The following is a 14,094-nucleotide window of genomic DNA, read 5'->3' as shown; positions in this document are numbered from 1 at the left end:
TGCATTGGTCGGGTGGGCGGGGCTAAGTGTTAATCAAACTTAAGAGTAGATATAGTAAATAATTAAAAGAGTTGAAATAAAAGTTGAATGAATTGAAATATCTGCAGTAAAATAAGATCACAGAGTGAAATAATTTTGGTTGGCCTAAACGTCATTTGTAAGGAAAAATAATAGGGTAAGTTAAAATTTAGAGGATATGGGTATAGTGCCTAAGTGTATCAAAAGCTTCGTGCATAGACAGAATTCAAAATCCTAAGGCTAGATGGTGACACAGTTGTGGCACAAACTTAAAGTAGTTACAAATATTAAATGTAGATGGCGACACTTATGCGTGTTTAAAAAAAAACTTCATTAAACTGGGTGAAATAAGACAATTTTACTGGGAAAATTAAGAGATTCAAGGGTAAATACGTTCACAAATCAGAACATAGTATAATGAATTAACTTAAGTGCTGGAGCACTGCTCCCAGTCTTTTTCTATTCTCGTCGTCTGCATAATCATAAGTTATACTTGGGATAGAGCTGTTATTCACTCTCTCAATATTTCTGAAGAACTTTTTGGTAATTTTAGCTATGCAAACATTTATTTTCATAACATTGAGCTCATTGTGTATTGCATTGTTTCTGATATACCAAGGACAGTTTGTCATCCTTCTGAGAGTGATATTCTAACTTTGCTGAATCTTTTTCCATTTAGAATCACAAATAAAACCCCATACCGGACAGGCTTATGTAATGATGGGTCACAACGTGGATTGATAAACATGAATTTTACTTTGCAAAGCTAGAACGGAGTTTCGGGCAATTAAGGGGTTGAGTAATGCTTTAGTACCCTGAAACTTATTTAAAATATATATTATGTGTGGGGTCTAAGTGAGTTAGTCTAAAATGAAACCAAGGTATTTGACTTGCTTGGCCCAGGGAATGCTGACATCGTACATTTTTAGCATGATGCTTAGGTTGATGTTTCTTCTGTTGGTGAAGTAGACAGCTTCTGATTTATCAATGTTGGCTTTTATTTTCCATTTGATCATCCAGGACTCTAATGCATGGATGTGTTCTGGAAGTATTGCTCTTGAACTGAATTTTATGGTTTAAGTGCAAAGAACGTGATATTTAATAAACAAAGGTAATGGACAAAATCTTTGAAAAAATGCCCCTTTGGATGCAATTTAATCTGAAATCCTTCAGATTTTTATTTTTTAAAATTTTATCTTAATTTTTCTTTTTTGTCTTACTTTGCATCCTAAATTATTACACACATACATGAACAGATGCTCGCACGCGCACACCACACATACATTATCATATTCAAAAAACTGAAAACACATAAATATCAGAGCTTGATGAGCACAGATGAAAGTGTTGTGTAATTCTAATACAATGCAAAGTCAAAGGATTTGTCAGGACTTCGATGATTCCGGATTTGAGATTTTTCCATACATTAGATCATCAGTTTAAATCTAGTAAGATGACATGTAGAATTTATAAAATTAAAAATATGAAATATTGATTTATGAAATAATGAAGCATTAATTACCTTAATCAAAATTAAAAAAAAAAAACACTCAATATTGTAACCAATCCCTTAACATAAACTGTTAGACTAATTGTGATAACAAGGCTGCCCTCTGGTGAGTAGCCAAAGAAGTACTTCAGTAAAAGCCAAGCGGCCCACTTATCAGACTCTTGCTCTGTAATTTTCTTAAAGTTAAATGTAATGTCTGTGTGTAACTTAAAACCTGTTAATAAATACATGTTACACTATACTCTTCTATGACCCTATCTAAAATGACCTCCACACAATATTTATTTGTTTACTTTATTAAACATTTCATTCAAAAGTAAATTGTTTCATTTGCTTTGTTTTTTGTGTTCATACTTTCCCTTTAATTCTATGTATAGACATAGTTTCTTATTCAGTTATAAAGCTCCAGTGTTCAAACCCTGTAATTGCGGCATTGAGAATTACCAATAGAAATTTTTTTGGTCTCAGCAACCTCTCGAGCACTTTCTTAACTATCAGTTGTAATATTTTCTGGATTTAGAACCATACTTTAGATTTTGCCATTCATTCGTCAACTGATGACTAGGGCATTGTCATTGCTAAGAAAAACTTCTGTTTTTATCTTCATTTATTACTATTTCTCTACATTTCTTCACAAATTCCATTAATTGGAAAATTTTTCTTTTTGTTTGCAATATCTGAAAACCTCCAAATTCACAGCTATCATCATAAAAAGCTTAGACAGTGTCTACTATACACCACTAGCGATGTACCATAAGATTGACTACTAAAAGCATGTTATTCTATTTTTTTTTTTTTTTCCCCTTCTATCGCACGTTGATGAAGTGAAACCTGAAATACATTAGTTATTTATTGCACTTATGACTCTTTCCTGCACATGCTTAAGGCTTATCTAAGTCCTGAATAAATAAATTCCCTTAAGTAAGGCTTACCCAGGGTCGGAGCTAGAAATTTTACAAATCTGTGCTGTCTCCTGCTAGTAAAAGTTCTGCAGTTAGGCACTTTCATAAATTCTATAATGCTTGCATCCCAGTGCCAATTCTAAAGATTTTGCCATCTCTTAATTTTGTTGCTGAATGCTTCTTTAAATTTTTATCTCTCCTAAATTTGGCCATCTAATGTGGCCACACCAGCTTTGGCACTAGTGTTGGGCTTAAATGAATAATCTGTTACTCTCAATTCAAACAGCACTAAATGTAATCTTTCAGCCTATTAGTATCATTTACGAAATCTATATTTTGCATATGGAAAGAAATTTCTATTAAATATTTCCTCATCAACACTTTGTAGTGGGATTAAGTGAAATCTTTAATCATTAACACGCCTAATGTCAACATAAAGGGCCCGTGCTACAGGTGCCCGGGTGGCAGAATATGGGGGCAAAACTTTTAGAATTCAGAAATCACAGAGTTTGCACCTGGTGGTGAAAAGCTTAACCCTGACCCTGAAGGCTACTATGCTCTTTGGTATTCAGTTTCTAACTGGGGAGGAAAAAAACCGTTGCATGAGTTACTTCTCAAGCTGCAGCATGTTGATAGTCATGTAGTGATGAAAGCAAAAAATAATAAATGATTCGCCAGGTTTGATATCAGTACCCCAGTGAAATTAAGAATTAAGAAATCTAGACTCTCCATATATTTTATTATGAAGAAATATCAAATAAGCAATATTTTAAAAAATTCAAATAAATCAAATTTAAAAAACAAAAGGTTGCTGGGATTCAGTTTTCAAACCATTCCAGAACTTTGTACTGCATATCTTCCTTGTTACTTCTTAGATTATGTTCACACTACAGGTTAATATATATCATTCATTTTATATTCATAAGTTCCTAGCACCATAATAGCGTTCAATCTGAGAATTCTGATAATTTACTGCCTAAGTCACGGACATATATGGACGGAAAATTTTTTACACATTAAATCTTAGCAAGCATACTTCAGTGATAAGTTATAAATTTTAACTTTCAGTCGCTATTTTCAATGCAAAATGCTCTATTACCCCAGCAAAATATTAGATAGAATAGCACATCACAGAAGCTGAAACTGATATCACTATTTTGGTGTAATGAATTGGTTTCTTTCAATCAAACTTGGCATAAAATTAAAAAGCTTGACTTCTGGAATAAAATATTCTGCACTACAGTACATGGCACAGTCAAATCTTAGTGAGTTATACAAGACTCTGTTTATTATACCTAAAATAATTGAAAACTTCTTCAAATGAAAATTTTTTCTGGCTGACATATCTAGTGGAGCACCAACGAGGAGTGCGCTCTCCATAGACAGACCGTCAGTTTACGTTTTCTGATTACAGAAAATTGATCAAAATGTAACTGGATAAATAACCTGCCAAACAGAAATAATATGTTGTTTATATGTAAAATATGTTGTTTTGATAAAGCAAAAAGTTACTGATATAGCTTTGAATTTTATAAATGCATAAGTAAAGTTTAAAGAAGGATTTTACTTGCAACTCTTATTTAAAAAGTTAAATACTTTATAAATCTATTTATAATCTTTTTCGATTTCTTAAACCTTAAAATTAGTACAAAAGAGAAAGTTACCATATTTGACGGCATATAAGATGCACCCTTATTTAGAAGGCCACACACAAGGAAAAAAAGTTTTTCTATGTGTGTTTAGATCTTTATCCAGGTTAAAAATAGCATTCAGTATTGAAAGTTAACCTGTGTCCTTCACGTATAAGACGCAGGTAACTTTTTTGAGGCCAAATTTAGGAAAAAAAGTGTGTTTTATATGCCATCAAATACGGTAAATAAAAAGTATGCATAGCACGTTTTAAAGGATACAATAAAGGCAAGTCACGATAAATAAACCGTTTGACTTCTGGCAGACGATTCAAGCGTCATCCACCACAGCTCTAGAAATAAAATTAAACAATATAAAAAATAAAACACACAGTTTACTCCCAATTATCCGGGTGTAGATTATTCATGCGTGGTGGTACTACACACGCACACTCAATGTTATGCATAAAAAAACATGCACATGCAAATCCAAGCATGTTCTAAAGAACTGCATTTAGGTTTAGTTTCAATGATTATTTTGTACAATTCTTCCTGGATAGTTGATGACAATGTTCTAGTTGATCACATGGATTTTTTTTTTTTTTCATATATATTTTCTTCTTATTCTTTTAAGAACTGCTTTAAAAATTTATAACTAAAAAATGAACACAGAATGCATTACAAATACCGAGTGCAAGAAAGTTTAACATTAAAGCAAAAACTTACATTAAGTAAAATCTGAACATGATAAATTGGCAATCAAGCTCGATGAAGAATATAGAATTGCCACACATATTGTTTATGATATTGTTACACAAAAGAGCAGTTAATAGGTTGTCCAAAGAGATCATGATTGTGTGCAGATTCTTCTAACCAAGAGTATGAAGCTCTTAGTACATGAACTTAAGATTCAGCTAGTTACAAGAACAAAACAAGACAAATGTTACAAAACCAGAAGATGCAGAGAGTGATACTGAAAATACAAGCAAAGAAGACACTGACAATTATATTAGTCCTAAGATTGCAATGATTTCTATTGAAACTCAGTTGAACTTTGTCAAAAAGAAGAGATTTGAATAAAATGATAAAATAGCACTTCGGAAAATAAGCAGTGAAATTTGACAAATATTTATACAGTCTCAAAAACAAAGTAAAATCACTGACTTTTTTTTTTAATATTAAAATATAACAATATGCATCAAAACTGATAGTTTGGATTATCCATGCTTTTCAATTATTTGTGAACTGCTTCTCTTGTTTTATTAGCCCAGATAATTGAGAGTACACTTGAATAAATCTCAATGAATAGAATTAATCATTCATATGAAAATGTCTTTTTAGTATAGATGACTTCACTCAATACAGATGTAACAGATACACCGGCTGCTAAATTTGGCGATATTTTGTCTTGCATGGTAACAACAATGAGATTTTGGCAAGATTTTGTTTTGCATGGCAAACCATTTAACTAGGCATTAACTAACATTAGGCATTTCTGCACGTGAGTGATTTTTTATTTAGTTGCATATCTCACATGGATTTTATTTGCTGAATTGCACATGGATGTTATCTGGATGCATTTGCCCGATTTTGATTGTTTGTTGGTTGCCTTATTTATTATGGCTGGAATGTTAGTGAAGTATGTCGTTTAGAGATATCAACCACACATTTTGGATGACATTAGGTATTGATTTTCTAGACAGATATGCTGTTGAGGGTATACTCCAACTGCGCGAATCATAATTTCTTTCCCTCTGTCTGAGTATACTCCAACTGCGTGAATCAAAATTTCTCCTGCCCTCTGTTGCCTACGGGTTACAATTTTACTTTTTGAAGTGAATTGTAGCCAAGAGGAAAATAAAGAAATAGAATTACATATCACAATCACAAGAACAAGTAAAGAATATCTAACAAGCAGGCTAATTATCTAAATAACAGTAATAAATGCAAGAGCTAACAAAGAAAATAAAAGGTACTAGTAAACATACATATTAGCATTACCAACACCTTTCATTAATTACAATATTACAGCAAAAGGTATTATAATAACATCATAAATTAAATAATTATAAAGCATGCCAATTATATTTTTTATAAATTACATCAATAATAGTCATGATGTCTGAACTAGACTGAAAAATTTAATATAGTTCACTGGCGTGCAAACGATTATTCCGTATCAAAGAGTGTTAGAAATATTCTTTGTTAATTAAAGTAATCATGTAAATGTTTGCAGAAATTAATAGTTAATTTTTTTTTTAAATGCATGAAATCTATTATAACAACTTTACTACGCGTTTGGAATACTGACGTATAAATTTTAAATTATTATGCTAAGAAGATTTTTCTAAAATTTATCTAGAAGAAAAGAATTAGATAAACAATACTGAAAATTAATATAATCAATCAGGCCTCTCAATAAATAAAAGCTTATTTTTTCAAAAATTAAAAGTTGGGATGCAAAAGCTTGTGCAATACTTGGAAATATCTGAACATCTAATTAATTAGAAATGTATAATTAAATTAATAACAAGCTAATTAACAGCATTAAGCTTAATTTCATTCAATCTAAAACAAACAATCGATTAGGAGCTCCGCATAACTGAAGTTTTATTGCCATTTTATGTAGATTTGCATATAAAATAAAAGTTGCACTTGTGAAACAAGTAAATAACATACTGATAGTCAACAGAAATTAAAATACAGTGATTAAAAATATGACTACTTGTCAGAAGGTATCCATGGTTGCCATAGCTAGAGAAATTGAATGATTATAGAAAACTCGTAAGGATAAGTGCTACAGTGTGAAAAGAAAATTCTGCAATAAACATGTTAACAAAATTAGGTGGAGAAATAATCCTTAATTTATTGATATCCATATAAACTCTACACTTTTGAAAAAAGTTACATATAATTTGCACCAAGTATCAATCACAGAAACCGAGTTATTATTATTATTTTTTTATTATTAAAGGAATTTGTAAAGAGATATGCTAAGGTCAAGTATTTGCAGTATTTTTAAAGAATAAATTTCAAATATATTTTTACTTCATGAACTGAAATTTTTACAATACATTTTTCCACAGTAAATAAGTACCAAAAAAAAAAAGAAAGAAAGAAAGAAAGAAAGAGATTGGGGGATCTCTGGGATTAGAAACTTGGGTTGAACTACCAATGTTTAGTGACTTTTCCGCTTGATCATAAGACCTTTTGAAATTAGCCTGAAATATATATTAAAAAAATAGAAGATACAGAACATGTAAGAACAAAAGTGGTCTGAATTATAGATTTACATGCTTGGTGAATGAGTCAAAATTATCTGTATGCCATTATGAAATATTAGGAATGTAGCATAAAAGCATCAATGAAGAAGGCAATGGCAATCTAAATGTATAACATTATCAGTATCAGCTATTAATTTCAATACTGCTGAAAAAATTATAAATCACATGAACTTGATGCATTATAAATTACAAGAGTTCAATCCGGCATCGCTCCGGAAAATTGTAAAAATTTTGGTTTTCTCCAAAAGTGTGTCTTTAAAGCAAATAAAACCGCTCGAGAGCTATTCGGAAGTTTTCGGGGTAGTTCGAGATCATCCGGAAGCACTCGGTATTGTTCGGAAACAATTAGCGGCCGGCTAGTCTCAGCTGTCACAACAAGTTCAGGTGCAGTGCAGCTCTGTTAATCAATCAAGAAGCGTCTTCACCACTTTTTTGTGCGTTGTTGTTTTGTGTCCTTTCACATCGCAGTAAACGTAACTTTTGAAACTGTTTATAAAAAAAGTGATTTTCGTTCTAACTGTACAGTGACCATGTTTTCAAAACCTAAGCCTTCGAGTTCAAAAGGAGAGAAACGAAAACACGTAACACTGACTCTCAATCAGAAACTAGAAATCATCATACAGCTAGAAAAAGGCGAGAATAGAAATGTTTTAATGAATGAGTTTAATACTGGCTCATCAACTATTTATGACATTAAAAAACAAAAAGATGAACTAATGAAGTTTGCTTCTCAATCGGTAACAACTGAAAAATTGGCTTCTAGACAAACATTAAAAAAACCAAAACTGGAACAGCTAGATAATGTATTGTTCAAATGGTTTAGTGCAGTACGTTCTGAAGGAAAGCCGGTAACAGGGCCAATGATTGTTGAAAAGGCAAAGAAATTTGGCCAAGATTTAGTAGTTGCTGAAAGTGAATGTAATTATTCTGATGGTTGGCTCAGAAACTTTAAGTTTCGGCATGGAATTCGAAGACTTGATGTAACTGGAGAAACCCTTTCAGCAAACCAAAACTCTGCAGAAAAATACAAAGACGAGTTTGAGAAAATCGTGGCTGATAATGATTTAACACCTGAACAGATTTACAATGCTGATGAAACAGGGCTATTGTGGCAATGTTTACCAACATCTACACTAGCTGGGGGAGGAGAAAAAGCAGCCAAGGGTTTTAAAAAAAAACAAAGACAGATTAACCGTTTTGCTATGTGCTAATGCGTCTAGAAACCACCGAGTGACCCCTTTTGTGATAGGTAAATCTGCAAAACCCAGTGCTTTTAAGAATGTTACACACTTGCCTGTCCAATACGATGCTCAATCAAATGCGTGGATAACTGCCGCCCTCTTTAAAGACTGGTTTTTTCACCACTTTGTGCCTGAGGTCAAGGAATCCTTCAAAAGCCTTGGTCTACCAGAAGATACTAAAGCCATCCTTCTTTTGGACAATTGCAAAGCCCATCCGCCAGTAGATGAGTTAGTTTCTGGAAATATTGTTGCTACTCTGCTCCCACCTAACGTAACATCTTCGATTCAACCCATGGACCAAGGGGTTATTCAAAATTTTAAATGCTTTTATAGAAGGTCTTTTATTCAAGGCCTGTTAAATGCCGACTGTGACATGACTGATTTTCAAAAAACGTTTACAGTAAAAGATGCCGTCTATGCTATTGCACAGTCTTGGAACCAGGTAAAAAACACAACACTACAAAAATGCTGGTGAAAACTTTGGCCAGCTGCAAACCCTACATCTGACCTAACTCTACAGACTGATGAGGAAGAAAACCATCAAGATGCTCTGACCAAAGTTTTGGGATGTCGTTAGAAGTACTGACAACCCCTTGAAAAACCTGCCTGAAGATGAGGTAGAGGAGTGGCTTTTAATCGACGAGAATGAGCCTGTTGAACAAGAACTAACCGATGAGGACATTATCAACATTGTAGTAAACCCTCAGCCTACTCAAAATCTTGAAGAAAATGACTCAGATGCTGAAACGGAAGAAAAGGAAAAAATCAGCTGGGCAGAAGCTGCAGAATCACTAAATAAGTTTATCTCTTTTGCCGAGGCTAGTACTAGCTACAGTGCTTCAGAAATTATTGATTTCCATATCATTAGAAATAAATTTTATACTAAACGCCAAAAGTCAAGAAAACAAAAAGACATTCGTGACTTTTTTAAATCTAAGTGAAATATGTTTTACAGTACGTGTACATACATTATATGAAATGTAAAATAAACTTTGTTGTATGTATTTGCATACTGTATTTTTAGTTTAATTATTAACCTAATTGTTCTTATAATTACCGCCCGATAGACCGGAATTTTTGGTAGTCCGGCACCGAGCCGGTCCCGAACGTGCCGGATTATCGGAGTTCTACTGTAGCATGATTTAAAGGCCCTTTTTGTTTGCAAATAATTTCAAATAATTAATTTTACAAATAATTCAGCCTGAAACTAGATTGGAAAATAAGCTGCATGCAGAAGATTAATTTTTACTAAGGTGTTAGAAACATCTTATGTTAACTAGAGTTATGATGCAAGAATTTCTCAAATATCATTTAAATATAAATTGGCATATAAATACAATATAAAATATATAATTTCTACATACATGAAAACTTGCATACAATGCAACAATATGTGAAAAAGGAATGGATTAAAAGGGAACTGAAAATCCCAAGATATAAATATAAGGGAGTTCGAATTTTTTCTGTTAATTATGAAAATTCTGCAGATGCTCATAATTATCAGTTTATTAATTAAATGTGTATTAGAAATTAAATGCATGCCAAAAACATAAGTAGAATAACTGGAAAACAAAATAAATATTTAGACGTTTCTAATATTAAAATATGGAATTTGTAAGAAAGTTAAATAACTTCAACGATTAAAAATGGGAAGCTTAATAAGCAATATATTGCAATAATATTAGTGTGAATTTAGAACCACTTCAGAAATTCAATTTTTAGATTTAATACAGAGAATTTTTTAAATCAAATTAGAACTATTTATTTAAAATGGCAAATTTGAAAAAAAAACCATTCTCCTATCTAAGAAGATTTGTTAATATTGATCTAGACAAGAAAACTTATTTAAAGTGTGCTACAGATCTAATACTTGATAGGCTGATTATGTATCAGTTTTATGTATCTCATTAGTCTATCAATTTTATTATTCAAAACTGATATATATATATATATATCAGTTTTGAATAATCTAAAATTTACAACTTGGAAAGTTTTTAATTCTTAAAAAGAATAAAAAAGATCTGGCTCATTATTCTTTTAAGCATCATAAAGTTTAAAATGAATGTAAAAAAAAATCATTTTTACTTTAGCACATGCCAGATTTTAAATTAATATTCGTTTTGTACGCACAATTTTTACGATATCTGGTAAATGAAAATAAGAGGCTTGTAGTCCCATTAATGGCGATAAATGACTTTTTGTAGCACCCATTTCTTCTTGGGAAGTTCTTAGAAAGAGGGGACAGGAAAACATCACCACAGTTCGTGGATTAGATAAAAAAGGGAGGGTCTACAATTAAATTTTGCACAGTTCATATCCTATCGTTGCTGGTGTTATTAATGTTGCTTTTCTTTCTTTTTTTAAACTTTTGTGGGACTTAAGATGTGAGAAGTGTGAATCCGAAATGAAACTTAAGAAAAATAATATTTCAGATGGAAATATCTGGGTCTACAGAAAAATTTTGAATGGGCAATTTTACTTTGCCTACTATTTAAAACTAGGACTTTTTTCCCTGTTGCTTTGTTTTCTTTTGGTATATTGATAATGTTTCTAACTTATGACAAATATAGACAGCTTGACGATCTTTAAAGAGTCACGAAAATTGCAAATTTGTATCACATAGTTTTTGCATTATTATTTTAATACATAGCATCTGCTATTGTAAACACTCTTACTATATTTATTGGTACTTATGTATTAACACCACCACAGCAGAAGTTGTGCTGATGTGCCAATGAAGAGCAATCCTGTTATCTCTTTGATAACAGGATAACTTTTGGATAAAGCAGTTATCTTTTGGATTCCTTTATTGCCTTGTTGTTTGCTGATTTTTTATGCCATTTTTTAGTGCTTCAAAAATGCATTGTCTTTGGGATTTGCCAAACACAGAAGATACAATTATATTTTTTCGGGAGCGAAATATTTTACCAAAAAAATGAAAATGTACCAATTCACATGATATGAAACTTTACTTTGGTAAACGTATGTTTTGGAAATGTAATTTAAGACAGTGTGATCAGCAAGTGGGATTTAGAAAAGACAACTTGTTTGAAGGAAGCAGAATTCCATTTTGTTCAGCTTTGAGATTCATATATTGCTGGTGCAAGGAGCTGACGTCGATTAAATTTTGTGAAAAACAACTTGAACCAAACAAGAAGGTAGGTGGCCAAGATTGCATTGTAGAAATTGATGAAAGTTTGTTTACTAAACGTAAAAATACACTCATGTCCATAAATTAAGGATAATTCGGAGTCATGCGGAAATCGAACTCTAAAATAAATATATCACCTGTAATATCACTACACACATCTTCAAGAATCATATGCAAATTTTAAGAAGTAACCAGATGACACTGATGGTACGCCACAATGACAAGAGTGTAAGATAGTGATATATAAGGAATACAGGCAAAGAAGTAAAATTGTTCGCAGGCGTTTATAAGCATTTCAGTGCAATAACCGAATAGTTATGACACAAAGGATGCATTTGGATGATTTTTTATATGGTAGAATTATCGGTCCTCTGGAATGTGGGCATACCCAACTGGAAGTATCAGACAAACTTGGAATTGCCCAGAGTGTCATCTCCAGGCTTTGGAAACGATTCCAAGATGATGGTAATGTGAATAGACGTTACAGCACAGGTCACCCCAGAATTACAACGCTGAATGAGGACCGGTATTTGGCAGTTACTGCCAAAAGAAACAGGCGGAGCACAGCATCAGACCTTTCTCGTCAGCTCTCTTCAGCCACTGGTACGACAATTTCAAGGCAGACCGTGTACGGACGCTTAGGGCAGATTGGTCTATATGCTCGTAGACCTGTCAGATGCGTTCTACTTACTGCAACTCACTGTTGCCTGCGGTTAGCCTGGAGTAGAGAGCATGCATTGTGGACACTGCAACAGTGGGCTTGTGTGATGTTTTCCGACGAGTCCAAGTTTAGCTTGCAGTCTGATTCTCGCCGAACTTTCATATGGTGAGCTCCAGGTACCCGTTACCACCAAGAAAACATCATTGAACGACACCGTTACAATGGTACAGGAGTGCTCGTTTGGGTTGGAATTATTCTGGGTTCTAGAACTGACCTGCATGTTCAAATTGGAACCATGACAAGCCAAATCTATCGGGACGTCATTCTGGAACAACATGCACGTTTGTTTCGGGGCGCCACAGGCGCACAATTTGTGTTTATGGATGACAATGCCTGTCCTCACCGTGCAAACATTATAAGCGAATGCCTTCAATTGGAGGATATCACCCGTATGAACTGGCCAGCATTCTCACTGGACATGAATCCAGTAGAGCATGTGTGGGATATACTTGGCCAACGAGTTGCAGCCCGTCAACCTCCTCCTACATGTCTACCGGAACTTCGGAGAGCATTGCTTTTTGAGTGGTGTAACATCCCCCAAGATTAGATCGATAATTTGATACTCAGCATGCCTAGGTGTTGTACGGACTGTATTGCATCGTCTGGGAGACATACAATGTATTAACAATCATACCAACCATGTAATATTGTTTTTTTGCAAATAGGGTTTTTTTTTTTTTTTTTTTTTTTTTTTTTTTGTAATTTGCTCCAGGGAGAAAGAAAACGCTAATTTTTTTTAATAATATCAAACATGTAGCATCTTTTTTTTGCTCTTTACCTTTTGTTTAATAAATAAACTTTACAAATAAGTCAAATTTGTTTTGCTTCTAACTCTTCCTTTGCCTGATTTTGCATTATCCTTCATTTATGGACATGAGTGTAATTGTGATCCAGTATTACCCAAACAGTGGGTGTTTGGTGGTATATGTAGAGAAACAAAAGACTCGTTTGTTGTCACTGTTCTTAATAGAACTGGCTCTACCCTCCTTAATAAAATTATTGAAAACATTGCAGATGGTAGCACAATTTATTCTGACAGTTGGAAAGGTTACCAAACAAATAGAATTGAAAAAGAAGGATTCCTACATGCTAAAGTTAATCATAAATATAATTTTATTGATCCTGATACAGGAATTCATACACAAACAGTTGAGAGAATGTGGGACAGTGCTAAATAGAGGAACAAGAGACATAGAGGGGACAGCAAGACATCATTTAGAATATCATTTAGCAGAGTTCATGTGGCAACAGCATCAGGCCAAAGAAAACAGAGACTGTTTCGAATCTATGTTAAACTCTATATCGGCCCATTTTCCAACGAAATCCAACTGACTACTTTGATTTTAAATAAGGTGTTTTAATTTATGATTTGTTGCAAAAATTTTAAGTGTAGATTAGCACCACTTAAAAATTGCCAAATCTGCAGCTGCAGTGCCATTAATATGTAAGTACCACTATATTTTATATCATACTTATTGTATTTTCTACTTTAAAAATTGCGTATATTATTCCAAATTTATGGTTTTTATCAACAAACTTTAGGAATCTGAGAAATAGTAAAATCAAAGCTATATATTATGCTCATTTTCTGTAAAAAAATTCTTTTCTTTCGTTTTCATTAATACAATCATTTCTTAAA

General features: G+C 32.8%; 1 pseudogene across 1 annotated transcript in view; it reads right to left on the bottom strand.

Moving 5' to 3' along the window:
- LOC118193615 (selenoprotein M-like) overlaps window positions 1–14,094 on the bottom strand; it is a 50,480-nt pseudogene that overhangs the window by 20,644 nt on the left and 15,742 nt on the right. The window contains exon 2 of the transcript XR_015040406.1: window positions 4,341–4,411. The product of XR_015040406.1 is annotated as a selenoprotein M-like (transcript). The remainder of the gene's footprint in view (window positions 1–4,340; window positions 4,412–14,094) is intronic.

Source organism: Stegodyphus dumicola, chromosome 3, assembly GCF_044657685.1.
Source record: "Stegodyphus dumicola isolate Sdum_Otavi_A_Nest chromosome 3, ASM4465768v1".
Classification (NCBI taxonomy): Eukaryota; Metazoa; Arthropoda; class Arachnida; order Araneae; family Eresidae; genus Stegodyphus; species Stegodyphus dumicola.
This window is presented reverse-complemented; position numbering and strand designations above follow the sequence as displayed.